Here is a 13,121-nt window from a genome sequence, read left to right on the forward strand (position 1 = left end):
GGTGAGGGTCTCAGAGGTCAGGCAGGGGTCATGGGATGGCTCTGACTGCAGGGGACTGACAGGACTGATGCTCCTTGTCCACAGGTGTGCTGTCCCAGGTGCAGCTGCAGGAGTCGGGCCCAGGACTGGGGAAGCCCTCACAGATGCTCTCTCTCACCTGCACTGTGTCTGGATTCTCTCTGACAAGCTATCATGTACACTGGATCCGCCAGGCTCCAGGAAAGGAGCTGGAGTGGGTCGGGATTATGTGGAGGGGTGGAAGTACAGACTATAACCCAACACTGAAATCCCGCCTCAGCATCACCAGGGACACGTCCAAGAGCCAAGTTTACTTAACGCTGAACAGCCTGAGAACCGAGGACACGGCCGTGTATTACTGTGCGAGAGACACAGTGAGGGGAAGTCAGTGTGAGCCCAGACACTAACCTCCCCGAGGAGACAGCAGGGCTGGGCTGCAGGGGGCGCTCAGGACACCAGGGGGCGCTCAGGACCCACAGCACAGAGAGCAGCCCCAGGAGCAGGGGCAGAGGAAGGTGGGAGGGAAGGGCCTTCCTGTTGGGCACAGGGGTTTCCTCTCAAGCTCTCAGCTGCCTCCAGGGAAGGCTCCTGCTCTTTCTCTGAGGCTCTAATTTCCCGCTTTCTCACTGCAGACCCCAGAGGAGGAGGTGACACTGCTGCTGGCAGATGACATATGGGCAGTGATGGGGACTCTCCTCACAACATGATACTGTACATACAAAACCTGAAAGACTCAACCAAAAAACTACTGGATTTGAGAAACCAATTCGGTAATGTAGCAGGATAGGAAATTAACAGCCCAAAATCGATGGAAATTTTTACGACAATAACGAATTCTCAGAAAGGGGAACCAGACCAACAATTCCATTTAACATTGCATCAAAAACATTATGATACTTAAGAATAAACTTAGCCAAGCAGATAAAAGACTTGTACTCAGAAAAACACAGAAGGTTGAATAAATAGATATAGGAAGACAAAAACAAGTGAAAAAGTTTACTGTGATCATGGATTAGTAGAATTAACATCATTAAAATGTCCATATTACACAAAGCACTCTACAGGTAAAATGTAATCCCTATTAAAATAGCAACAGCATATTTCACAGATCGACAACAAATACTCCACAAATTTATATGGAACCAAAAAAGATCCCACGTAGCCACAGCCATCTTGAGAAAGAAGAAAAACGGTGGAGGAATCACAATACCAGATATCGAATTATACTCCAAAGCCATAGTAATCTAAACAGCCTGGCACTGGCACTAGAACAGGCATATACATCCATGGAAGAGAACAGAGAACCCAGAAACCTCCCCAAGCCATTACGCTCAATTAATATTTGACAAAGGAGGCAAGAGCATACAATGGAGTCAAAACAGTCCTTCAATAAATATTGTTGGAAACATTGGACAGATAAACATGCAAAAATGGGAAAAAAAGCACGAACATAAACAGGAGTAAACACAAAATGGTTAAAAACTTAAATGTAAGTAGGGAAACCATAAAATTCCTAGAAGAACCCATAGGCAGCAAAATCTCAGAAGTCTCTCATAGCAATGTGTTTGCAGATACCTCTCCCAGGACAAAGGAAACTAAGGAGAAAACTAAAAAATGGGGATACATCAGAATAAAAAGTGTCTGCACATTAAAGAAACCATCCACAAAATGAAAAGGGAGCGCACAGTATGGGAGAACATATTTGGCAAGGACACATGTGATAAAGGGTTAATGTCCAGCTCACACCTGTCAGAATGGCGACCATCAACAAATCAACAAATGACAAGTGCTGGTGAGGGTGTGGAGCAAAGGGAACCCTCCTACTCTGCTGGTGGGAATGCAGGCAGGTGCAGCCACTATGAACACAGGATGGAGTTTCCTCAAAAAATTAAACATGGAACTGCCATTTCACCCAGTGATCCCACTTTTAGGAATATAGGTTAAGGGACCCCCAAAACCAATCAGAAACAATGGATGCACCTCTATGTTCATAGCAGCACAATTTGCAATAGCTAAGATCTGGAAACAGCCCAAGTGCCCATGAATAGCTGAGTGGATAAAAAGCTGTGGTACATTTATGCCACACAATACTATGCAGCAGTAAAAGAGAAGGATCTCTTACCCTTTGGGACAGCATGGAGGGACTTGGAGAGTATCATGTTAAGAGAAATAAGCCAGTCAGAGAAAGACAACTGTCACATGATCTCACCCATATGTGGAACCTAATGAACAAAATAAACTGATGAAGAGAATGGATCCAGAGACCTGGAAGCATGGAGCAGACAGGGGAATCTCAGAGGGAAGTCGTGGTAGGGTGGGTGGGTGGGAAGAGGTCAATGAACAAACTCGTAAGCATAGAGGCTTAATCCAGGGACACAGACAATAGGATGGTGAAGCCCTGGGGTGTCAATGGGGTTGAAGGTGTCAATGGGGTTGAAAGGGGACATGAGTAATTCCTTCAACAATAAAGGTATAATTTAAAGAAAAAAGAATTAGGACTTGGACCCTAAGACACCCACTGAACATGGTCCCTGTGTCACCATCGTCTCTCAGGTGGGGTCAAGACCTCAGCTATGAAATACTCTGCCTCATGAATATGCAAAAGAGAGGAGGCAGACCAGGTTAAATATGGGTAAGTCTCTGCCCTGAGGGCATCACCCACAGCCACGCCCTCCCCTACAGAAGTGCTCCCAGCACAGCCCTCACCATGGACTGGAGCTGGAGAACCCTCCTCCTGGTGGCCATGGCGACAGGTAAGGGGCTCCCGTCCTGGTTAAGGAGGGTTCAGGGACAGTCCAGGGGGATTCCACTCACTCCTGTCTCCTCCCACAGGTGTCCACTCCCAGGTGCAGCTGGTGCAGTCTGGGGCTGAGGTGAGGAAGCCTGGGGCCTCCGTGAAGGTCTCCTGCAAGGCTTCTGGATACACCTTCACCAGCTACTGGATGCACTGGGTGCGAAAGGCCCCAGGACAGGGGCTTGAGTGGGTGGGGAGTGTTAACCCTTTATTTAAAATAACAAACTACGCACAGAAGTTCCAAGGCAGAGTCTCCATAACCGCAGACACGTCCATGAGCACAGCCTACATGGAGCTCAGCAGCCTGAGAGCCGAGGACACGGCCGTGTATTACTGTGAGAGTGACACAGTGAGGGGAAGTCAGTGTGAGCCCAGACACTAACCTCCCTGAGGAGATGGCAGGGCTGGGCTGAAGGGAGCGTACATGACCAGCAGGTGATGCTCAGGACCAGCACAGGGCCCTGACCAGGAGCATGTGGAGAGCTAAAGAAAGATACCATTTCCTACACTATCTTAAAATAGTTTTGCTCTGAGGCTCAGCCACAGAGCTCACAGGAAGCCCTGTCCTAGGTCTAGTTTTAGGGATTGTATTTGTGAACAAAAAGTGGGCTCTGTTCTAAATCTGGCAAAACTCAGTGACTGACAGGACCCTCACAGGAGGCTCTGATCACACATTCCTACCTGGGCAGCCCTGGGGGTGGGCACGCCCCAGGCCTATAACTTCTTTACTAAAAGGCTCCTCTTGGCCTGAGGCACCCCCGTCCATGGTTCCTGTGCATCTGGGTTAACACACCTGTGACATCAGCATGACCACCCTCAGGAGAGCACCTCCTGTTCACTATCCTGTCACCCAGTCCCCGCCTTGCTCTCTCCCACCTACATGTCACTCCTCACATTCCCTCCTTCACTTCAAATGCACAAACGCAGCTGCAAACCGTTATTCTCCGGATCATTGGAGGTCTTGCTCCCCAACAGTTCTCATCTTCCGTTTGGCTCCAATAAAATCTTATAAACATTCTCTACTGCCAAGAACCAATTCCAGTATTTAATAATTAAAAGAGTTTTACCAAAAGGTTGGTGAAGCTTGGGGAGCTCAACAGGTTGAATCACATGTAGTTTACCTGTTGGAAAGGGCTACAAAGCACTTCCCCCAAACCTGAAAAGGATGATTGTTAACTGCCAGACAGCTCAGGGCATTTTATTGTCTCCTGTTGGCCAAACACCTGAACAGCTGTAGGCTATTCCCCAAACTGACAATCTCTGTAAACCCTCTGATACCGTACCCTTTGAAGTGTATATTTCCACCTTGCCTTGGGACAAATTGTACTAATAAAAGCACCGGTCCTTGGTCAAGGAGGAGAGTCTTCTAGCTCCTTCAGCTGGAAGCTCCTCTGACCCCCAATGCCCTTCAAAAATATCTTTCGTCCTTGGACTTCTTCTTAATCATCTAAGCACAGCCCTTTCTCCAGAAGCTGAACCCTTTGTAAGGCTGGAAAAAGAACCCCGGCACTCTACATGTATGGACATTTCTTACATCAACATGTTGTCCTTTTTCATTTACCACATACGTTCACACCCGTTTCTTCCCCGTGTGGAGAGGGAAGTGCACACAATTATAAAACCTGCTACCTGGACAGGATGAGTTCAAATGAGTTCACAGGTGCTGGAGATGAGACAAGTTTGCTGTTGGTTGTCATGGATGTAAGTGTCCCGTCTTTTTCCAGCCCAGCAGGTGTGACTGGGAGGTTGAGAATCGACCTATGAAGCAGGACAATGGTCAGCAAACTCATTAGTCAACAGAGCCAAATATCAACAGTACAACGATTGAAATTTCTTTTGAGAGCCACATTTTTAAAACTTAAACTTCTTCTAACACCACTTCTTCAAAATAGACTCGCCCAGGCTGTAGTATTTTGTGGAAGAGCCACACTCAAGGGGCCAAAGAGCGGCATGTGGCTCGCGAGCCGCAGTTTGCTGACCACAGAACCAGGAGGTCATGGTTGGATCCCTTGGTCAGGGTACATGCACGGGTTGCAGTCTCGATCTCCAGGGGGTGCGGGCCAGGAGGCAGCCGATTAATGATTCTCATCATTGATGTTTCCATCGCTCCACTGGCCTCCTTTCTGGAGTCAAGGAAAGTGTATAAAGAAGGAGAAGGAAAGAAAGGCGGCCTCCCCAGCTATGCCTTCTCCCCTGTGACACTCTGGCAGGTTCCCCTGCTGGTTGAATCAGCATAAAATCCACAACATAAATGAGCCACTTTGAAGTCATTGACATGAGAACCTCTAAGCCACTGGAGAATATTTTCAAGAGTTAATTTGAGCCAAACTTGATCACCGGAACAGCGAGCCCAGCTTCTTCTGTCCCTGGGATCGGGGGTCACCAAGTCCAAGAATGAAATCGGGGACCAGAAGGTTTAAGCAAAAGCGTGGAGAGTTTATTACAAGCAGATTCAGGCTCCCCGCACGGGGAGGGGACCCAGGATGGGCTGCCCCTGAAGCCTGTGGTCTCGGGTGTATATGTGCCACCAGCCTGCTCCGTGTCCCCCGTGTGCCCACCTGATGGCCCTCCTTGTTCCTGCCCAGCAAGGGGCCTGCACGTCCCCTGTTCCCTTGTGTGCGTTCCCCTTCCTGTCTCAGGCCCTCCCTCGTTTCCCAGGCTCCCGCTCTGAGTCCAGAAACATTCTGCTGTGTCTGCCAGGTTGGTGCCTGTGGTTAGGCTGCTCAGAGGGCCGAGTCTGCCCTGCCTACCAGCCACCTGCCTTGGTTTCCCATGGACCCTGCCCTGTCTGCCTGCCCGTCAAGCTAACTCTCCTCAACGCCACCCCTTCTGGACGTGTGTCTGGGGTCCTCCAGGAACAGGAGGCTCATCTTCCTAAAACACAGGCTCTCCTTACAAACACCAGAGTCATTGCTCAGCCCCGGCCCATACTCTCGCCTCTGCTGGCCTGGGATGGGCACTGCCCCCTCTGTTCTCTCTGTTGGTAGATTTCCGGGGCTGTTGCTCTTCTCCCTTCTCATTCTCTGTTTGTTCAAAAGGAATAACTGAGCAGAAGGGGCAGAAGCAAAATGGTGGCATAGGCAGCTCCAAACTCTTGTTCCTCCACAAAAGCATCAAAAAACAAACCAAAACTCTCAGAACTGGCATCTGTCGGGCTCTCAAACACAATCAGATATCTGCAGCTACTGAGTGAACCCCGAGTCAAGTACATGCTACTCAGAGAGGGAAGGACCCAGGGTGTGGTACAGGGGTGAGTGTTGGCCCAGGAACCACCAGGTTATGGGTTTGATTCCGGGTCAGGGCACATGCCCTGTGTTGCAGGATCAATCCCCAATAGGAGGAGTGCAGGAGGCAGCAGATCAATGATTATCTCTCATCATTGATGTTTCCATCTCCTTCTCCCTCTTCCTACCTCTGTGACATCAATAACAATACTTTTTAAAGATTGATAAAAACATCAACCATCACACAAAAACTGAAAAACCAGAGGATAAAGAAAGACAACTTTAAAGTGCTAAAGAGAAAATGAAAAGCTATCAACTTAGATTTCTATACTAACTGAAAATGCATTTCAACATGGAATGAAGCCTGGTTGATGTCGCTCAGTGGTTGATCCTCGCCCTATGATTCCATTCCTGGTCAGGGCACATGCCCGAGTTGTGGGCTCCAAACCCAATTGTGACCATGCAGGACACAACAGATCAATGATTCTCTTTTATCATTGATGTTTCTATCCGTCTCTCCTTCTCCTTTCCTCTCTGAAATCTATAAAACATATAGTAAAATAAATAAATGAAAAGGCTATTGGTTTGATTACCAATCCCAGCAGTTATGGGAAGCAACTGATAAATATTTCTCTCTCCCGTCAATGTTTCTCTTTCTCTCCCCATCTTTCACTGTTCAGTGTTTGCTGTCATATTATCTTTCTCCCCCTCCTTCTCTCCCTCTCTTTCCTTTCCCTCTAATAATCAATGAACACATCCTCAGGTGAGGACAAATAAAAAAAGACCCACCCGGGCTCGTGTGGCTCAGCAGTTGAGCTTTGACTCAGGACCCAAGAAGTCACTGGTTTCATTTTTGGTGAGGACACTAGACAGGGTTGCGGTCTCCATCCCCAGTAGGGGCAATGCATAAGGCAGCCAATCGATGATGCTCTCTCATCGATGTTTCTCTCTATCACTCTCTCTTCCTCCCTCTCTAAATAACACAAAAGTTATATTATTTTTTAAAAGATCCGTATCTATATTTATCCCTATCTATATCTATATCTATTTCTATATCTATATCATCTATATCCATGAAAACACAGCCTCATTGATTTTTTCCCCAAAGGAGTCACTGATTGTGCCCACATCCTACTTCCTGACCACCTCCTGCAGCACAGCCCCTGGTGTGGAAGAAGAGGCCCCTGGGCACTGTGACCAGGACCCCAAGGATGGCATGGTTTTCTGAGGGCACAGTCAGCACCTCCTTTCAGGAGAAGCCCCAGAGACCTGGACCTCCCTCACCTCTTGCCCTTTGTATGTGCAGACACCTCCCACATGCAAATGCCCACACGGCCACGAGACACACACAGAGTTGGCGTCCACTTAAATGCAGGGCCTCCTCACCCTGGAGAATACTTTCTGGGGGACGAGGACCTCACCTGCAAGACATGACTCCCATGTGCCTCTTCCTGTTCCTGTTGTCAGCTCCCACATGTGAGTGACTCAGGGCTTAGACGTGAGGAGATGGGGACCCTGCAGCTGAGCCCAGGACTCACTGTGTTCTCTCTGTCCCAGGTGTCCTGTCCCAGGTGCAGCTGCAGGAGTCGGGCCCAGGACTGGTGAAGCCCTCGCAGACCCTCTCCCTCACCTGCACTGTCACTGGTTATTCCATCACCAGTGGTTACTACTGGCACTGGATCCGCCAGACCCCGGGGAAGGGGCTGGAGTGGATGGGGTACATAGATAGTAGTGGGAGCACATACTACAGCCCCTCCCTCAAGAGCCGAACCACCATCTCCAGAGACACGTCCAAGAACCAGTTCTCCCTGCAGCTGAGCTCCGTGACCACCGAGGACACGGCCGTGTATTACTGTGCAAGAGACACAGTGAGGGGAAGTCAGTGTGAGCCCAGACACAAACCTCCCTGAGGAGACAGCAGGGCTGGGCTTCAGGAAGGGTCCAGGACATCAGGGGGCGCTCAGGACCCGCAAACCCAGGCTACCAGCTCAGAGGTGGTCCCTGGAGCAGTTGTGAGGCTTCCTATTGGGGTCAGTGCTTCCTTCCCTCTTAGTGTCCCAGGGGCAAGTCCTGCTTCCTTCTTTGTGTCTCTAATAAGATTCTCTGCAGGAAAAAGCAGGAAGCAGTTGTGTTTCAGATCTGGTCCACTCCTCATCTGCTCCTTTCCTGTTACCACGTCCCTGATGGTAGCTTTCTGGGGTGACAAGAAAACATTGTAGGGATTCCCGTCCCCTCACTGAGAACGATGTCCCCCACCATCCACACAGTGCTGAGTGGGGAACACGAAGTCCAGGCCCCAAACCTCTCCTGAGGGTGATCAGCCCCTTGCTCTGCCCCAGGAGGAGCACTTCAGGGGCAGTTAGCTGCTTGCCTCTCACTGACATGGCTGCACATGGAGGTGTAGGGTCCAACCCTGTAGGGGCTGCCTCTCTGTGAGCCTGGAAGTGCCCAGCTCTCCGTGTGCCCCAGATGGAGGCAGGAAACCCTGCTGGGCCCTGTTCCCCGTGGGTCTCAGAACCTGGTCCCAAGGGACGTGTCCCAACACCTGTCCGGCTTCCCCCTGGAGAGCCACCTGCATCCTGAGAACCTGCTGAAGGAGACATGGTCCTACCCACCTCTGCTGTGCCTCCAGCTCCTCAGACTCCACCCCATCTTCCCCCTCTGTCCTCTGCCGCCCACACTCTCACCCCATGGGGCCTGCACAGGATGTCCCAGGTGGCTGTGCTCTGCCCTCTTCTTCCCGCCTGGTAGGTTTTGCCTTAAATGCAGCCCCACGTCATCCTCTCATGCCCAAATCTGGTGCCAGGCCTTCCCTGAGACACCAGGGCCAGGGCCACTCAGCCGTCCTGCTGAGCCCACAGGCAGTGCCCACTTCTGATGTTAGGTCCTGGGCCCCACCTATGTCAGGTGGAGACATAGGTGAACACTGAGCTCAGAGCACCCCCAACAGCTCACACCTGTGCTGAGGGAACCTGCAGGGGCCCGTGAGCTGCAGAGCATCCTGGTGGACAAGCCTGTGGCCACTGGGGTCAGAGGGCAGTCAGGGAAGGGCTGGGGCCTGGTCACCTATAATGTTGCCAATGTCTCGCTGACAAGAGCCCAGGTGCACAGGGAGCTCTGTGAATCCTAAAAGTGCAGGGACAGCCCGGCCAGTATTGCTCAGTGGTTGAGAGGCGACCTATGAACCAAGAGGTCACTGTTCGATTCCCTGTCAGGGCACATGCCCAGGTTGCTGACAACATCTCCGGTGTGAGGCATGCAGGAGGCAGTCAATTAATAATTCTCTCTCCTCATTGATGTTTCTATCTCTCTCTCCTGCTCCAATTCTCCCTGATATCAATTACGAAATATTTAAACAAATACATACATAAATGAAATGTTGCCGGTTTGATTCACAGTATGGGCATATATGGAAGGCAACAGATCAATGTTTCTCTCTCACATCCGTGTTACCCTCTGTCTTTCTCTCTCTCTTTTCCTTTCCCTCTAAAAATCAATAAACACATCATCAGATGAGGACCAATGAAACAGTATCTATATATATATATATATACATGTATATATACACCTATAAATACATCTACAATAATATCTCTATATCTAGCTATATCTATATCTATGTCTACTATAGTTATATCTATATCTATATCTATATCTACATCTACATCTACATCTATATCTATATCTATATCTATATCTATATCTATATCTATGTCATCTATAACTCTGGAAGAAGAGGCAAATTGATGTTATCCCTAAGGAGTCACTGATTGTGCCCACGTCCCACTTCCTGACCACCTCCTGTAGCACAGCCCCTGCTGTGGAAGAAGAGGCCCCTGGGCACAGTGACCAGGACCCCCAGGAGGGCCTGGTTCTCTGGGGGCACAGTCAGCACCTCCTTCCAGGAGAAGCCCCAGAGACCAGCACCTCCCTCACCTCTTGCTCTTTGTATGTACAAACACCTCCCATATGCAAATGCCCACATGGAAGCCACACACACACAGTTGGCGTCCACTTAAATGCAGGGCCTCCTCACCCTGGAGAATACTTTCAGGGGGACAAGGACCTCACCTGCAAGACATGACTCCCCTGTGGCTCTTCCTCTTCCTGCTATCAGCTCCCAGATGTGAGTGACTCAGGGCTTAGATGTGAGGAGATGGGGACCCTGCATCTGAGCTCAGGACTCACTGTGTTCTCTCTGTCCCAGGTGTCCTGTCCCAGGTGCAGCTGCAGGAGTCGGGCCCAGGACTGGTGAAGCCCTCGCAGACCCTCTCCCTCACTTGCACTGTCTCTGGTTACTCCATTACCAGTGGTTTCTGCTGGGACTGGATCCGCCAACCCCCAGGGAAGGGACTGGAGTGGATGGGGAATATCTGCTATAATGGAAACACTTACTACAGCCCCTCCCTCAAGAGCCGAACCTCCATCTCCAGAGACACGTCCAAGAACCAGTTCTCCCTGCAGCTGAGCTCCGTGACCACCGAGGACACAGCCGTGTATTACTGTGCAAGAGGCACAGTGAGGGGAAGTCAGTGTGAGCCCAGACACTAACCTTACTGAGGAGACAGCAGGGCTGGGCTGCAGGGAGCATCCAGGACCAGCAGGGGGCGCTCAGGACCAGCACAGAGCCCTGACCAGGAGCAGGTGGAGAGTTAAAGAAAGATACCATTTGCTGCTCCATCTTAAATTCCTTTTGCTCTGAGGCTCAGCCACAGAGCTCACAGGAAGCCCTGTCCTAGGTCTAGTGTTAGGGATTGTGTTTGTGAACAAAAAGGGGGCTCTGTCCTAAATCTGACAAAACTCAGTGACTGACAGGACCTCACAGGAGGCCCTGATCACACATTCCTACCTGGGCAGTCCTGGGAGTGGACACACCTCAGGCCTATGACTTCTTTACTAAAAGGCTCCTCTTTGCCTGAAGCACCCCGTCCATGGTTCCTGTGCATCTGGGTTAACACACCTGTGACATCAGCATGACCACCCTCAGGACAGCACCTCTTGACCATCTGTGAGTCCACTTTGGAGACTTACCCATTTAGGCCCTTTGCCCACTTTTTAATCATATTGTTGTCTTCCTTTTGTGAAGTTGTATGAGTTCCTACACAGTTTGTTGATTAACCCCTTATCGGACGTACCCATACTGCTGCAAATGGTCAGAGTTCTTTCTTTTTCACGGCTGCATAGTGTTTCGTGGTGTAGAAATACCACGGTTTTTTATCCAATCGTCTGCAGACAGGCACTTAGGCTGTTTCCAAACCTTAGTTATTGTAAACTGCACTGCTATGAACAGAGGGGTGCATGCATTCTGTGTGATGAGTGCTTTGGGTTTCTTAGGATGTATTCCTAGAAGAGGGATCACTGGGTCAAATAGGAGTTCCACTTTTAATTTTTAGATGGAACTCTGTATTTTTACCATAATGGCTGCCCCAGTGTGCATTGCTAATGGACCAACTAAACGGATGAACAAAGGTAGACCCAGAGCCGTAGAAGCATGAACAGACCATGGAACCTCAGAGGGAAGGCAGGGGAGGGGGTGGGAAGAGATCAGCCCGTGGACTTGTCTGCGTATATGCCTCACCCGGGGGGGACACAGACTGTCCGAGAGAGGAGGGTGTTACCGAGGCGTCCCTTCGGATAAACTTAACGGGAAGGGGCTGGGACATTTCAGGTAGTTGCTAGTGAAGAGACTGCTCCAGGCCAGCAGGGCTGAGGGTAGGCACCATCATCTGACCTTATCTTAGCACAATTAAGACCCCGGGGAATCAGCCACACAAATCCATGCAGCTGCAGATCACACCGCACTGCCTTCCTTCCCCAGATTCCTGGAGCCGGGGTACAGACCTCACGGGATCCCAGATGTGGCTCTCCTCTAGCAGCAGCAGCTGCGGGGTGTGTGCCTGGCAGGTGGGGTCAGGAAAGGGGTTTCGGTTTTGGGGGTGTCGCTGTCAGAGGTCCTTGTGCCTCGCCATGGTATTGCGCCCATAGATCCGAGGCTCAGCCCTTCCTCTGCCTTCCTGTGGGGAGCGGAGCGGACTGCACCCAGACTGGGGCCATCAGCGAAGGCAAGCTTCCAGCCATCCCGCACCAGCGGGGCGCAGGGATCCATGCGATCAGAGATGGCAGCGCGTCCAGCGATCAAGCAATGATGGCAGAGGTCTCTTGGGGGACCCGTTTGTATAGCCTGTTCGCACCCACAGCAGTCCAGGTGTTTATCTTACAACCACGTCAGGGCTGAGAGGGTTCATCAGCAAGTACGCAGGTGAACATGGGTCTTCACAGCAAGTCACTCTCAGTCGGTAATCGAAGGCCAAATCCTTATCTATGGGACACACACGCTCAGGGTGGGGGTGGGGGTGTCCTTCATACCACGCTTTCAGTTTCAGGAAAATTAACTCAAACATTTTAAAACATTTTAAACCTTTTCAGACATTTTTAAACATTTTAGACATTTCTGTATGTTACTACAACACAGACACTGGGGTGGTGAGAACATAGATGGGGAACGGGAGGGAGCAGGAAGGGGTTTATGGGGGGAAAGGAAGGCCTATGTAATACTTTTAACAATAAAGATTTTTAAAGAGAGAGATCGAGAGCACCTCCTGTTCACTCTCCTGTCACTCAGTCCCGCCTTGCTCTCTCCCACCTCCATGTCACTCCGCACCTTCCCTCCTTCACTTCAGATGCACAAACACAGCTGCAAACCGTTATTCTCCGGAGCATTGGAGGTCTTGCTCTCCAAGAGTTCTCGTCTTCCATTTGGCTCCAATAAAATCTTATAAACATTCTCTACTGCCAAGAACCAATTCCAGCATTTAATAATTACAAGAGTTTTACCAAAAGGTTGGTGAAGCTTGGGGAGCTCAACAGGGTTGAGTCACATGTAGCTTACCTGTTGGAAACGGCTACAACGCATTTCCCCCAAACCTGAATAGGATGACTGTTAACTGCCAGACAGCTCAGGGCATTTTATTGACTCCTGTTGGCCAAACACCTGAACAGCTGTAGGCTATTCCCCAAACTGACAATCTCTGTAAACCCTTTGATACCATACCCTTTGAAGTGTATATTTCCACCTTGCCTTGGAA

The 13,121-nt window shown here is 50.1% G+C and overlaps 2 gene segments (V, D, J or C); both read left to right on the forward strand.

Annotated features, from left to right (window-relative positions):
- LOC308242749 (Ig gamma-2 chain C region-like) overlaps positions 1-13,121 on the forward strand; it is a 471,879-nt gene that overhangs the window by 376,715 nt on the left and 82,043 nt on the right.
- LOC308253444 (immunoglobulin heavy variable 4-38-2-like) lies at positions 7,439-7,946 on the forward strand. The segment is given in 2 exons: positions 7,439-7,512; positions 7,594-7,946.

Source organism: Plecotus auritus (assembly GCF_963455305.1).
Source record: "Plecotus auritus genome assembly, chromosome: 1".
NCBI lineage: Eukaryota > Metazoa > Chordata > Mammalia > Chiroptera > Vespertilionidae > Plecotus > Plecotus auritus.